The following is a 2,001-nucleotide window of genomic DNA, read 5'->3' on the forward strand; positions in this document are numbered from 1 at the left end:
GGATCACCAACGCTCTCCTCTGGGCCATCTCACTCAACACCACGTTCTCTGGAATCAGTGGTGAGCAAACCTCATTTATCTCACTCTCCTCCAGAGATGTCTGTAATCAATTTAACTCAGGACAATGATGTCCTTCCTACCACGGATGCAATGCCTTGTGACCTTTCTTTGTTGAGACGGAAAGCCTTTCTTCGAGGACTCCACATCATTGCTAAGAACACATCTGTGACTGATACGTGGAGGTCCTCCCTCTGTTCACCCCTCTGCAATGTGATTCTATAGCAACCCCCATCAAGAGGCAGAATACAGTTCCCTACTTCCTCTTAACTCTAAAATATTCTTGAGATTTGCTTTGGCAAAAAACAAAAATGAAACGACAACATCAAAACACCAAAAAACACAGCAGAGTTACGATGAAGTCATTTCCAGCCTAGACGTCCGGAGACCCTGCCTTCTCTGACCTGTGCCCGGGCGAGGCTGAGGACAGGACTGCCAGAACGGCCAGAAATGCGAGACCACATGAGGCACAGCCGAGTCGGCCCAGCTGTCCCCCTGACGTACAAAACACAGGACAGGCCCCAGCCTTGATCCGCAGAACCGCGGACCCAGCTGACTCGGAGCTAATGACGGGGCCTGAGCTCTGCAGATGATGGAAGAAGTGCCCACATGGCCACTAGACGCATGGGCCGTCATAAATGCTCATTGTTTCAAGCCGCTGGATTTGGGGATGATTTGTGAATTATCAATAGCAAACAGAATATATTCTTACCTCTTTTATCTGTAAGGGATTAAATGGGGGAAACACCTACCATACAACATAGATGACTTACACTACACCTAATATTTGATAGGTAATGCCTGTCAAGTCATCTGTCCGAAGCACCGAGTGGGCATTCCCACAGATTAACTTCCGAGACCCTAGAACGATTTTGCATTCTTGTTTTGGGTAATTTGAAGAGCTATGATATTCTTATCCGACAGAAGTAACTGTGAGATGGAATTCTAGGCGTGGGCATGTGGCCTAATCATGAACTCCAAAGCACGGGTGTGCTAACCATCAGCCAAATCTAACAGCGAGAGACTTATTCCTGACCCGTGCTCTTCCTGAACAGGCTGCTCGGTAATGGAATTCCACGCTGGCCCATGGAAATGTGGGCAGATTGATACAGGGGATAAGCAATTCTTTGGGAAAGTTTTGGTGGGTGTATTATTTGGCTCATCTGGGGAGAAAAAGCCACCAGAAACCTCACCATGGGGCTTGGCTCCAGCACTTTCCCTCAGAATATGATTAATTACTCTCTAAATAATACAAATCTTCCAGAAACAATAGAAGGCAGGGACTACAGAATAGTCATAAATATTCAACCAAAGCCTGGTGGGAACATTATACTCCCATCAGGACTCTGTGCTGATGTTGGAAGTCGGACCCCAACTCAGGCCCATAAAACGGTGCAGAAAAATATTTACATAAGCAAGCTTGGTATGAGCTGTCAGAATGCCACGTTCTGCTTTTGCCTGGACCTTGGGAATTAATTTGGACCTGATAACGAAGCTCTGGTCTGAGTGCTAGCGGCCTGTCTGCTCCTGCGAGCTCCAGCTCCCATGATGTCGGGGTGAGCAGAGGAGGACTCCCCAGGCCACTACGTTAGCAGCACCCTAGGTCATCAAAATATTGTTTTATTTGCTTTTGATTCTACAGTTTCCATCTACCCTTTTAGAAATCATTTGGTGCCCATCTCCTAGACACTAGGAAAAATAAAGTGTAGTTGCAGGCCCTATGTTCTCTCAAGGAAAGTACATTCCAATGAGGATACAGACTCATAAATTTGTCATCGCATCAAGTGCCAGCCTGGTGACTCGACCAAATGGTCCTGGGGTGTTGGAGGAAGGAGGGGCTGCAGGTGGTGGTCCTGACGATGGGGCAGGGTGCCGGCTGGTTCCACAGAAAAGGCTTTGCCTAGGAGGGGACATGAGCAGGTCTCTTGGGAGTAAGGAGAACTT

The sequence above is a fragment of the Ailuropoda melanoleuca genome, chromosome 4, assembly GCF_002007445.2.
Source record: "Ailuropoda melanoleuca isolate Jingjing chromosome 4, ASM200744v2, whole genome shotgun sequence".
Taxonomy (NCBI): Eukaryota; Metazoa; Chordata; class Mammalia; order Carnivora; family Ursidae; genus Ailuropoda; species Ailuropoda melanoleuca.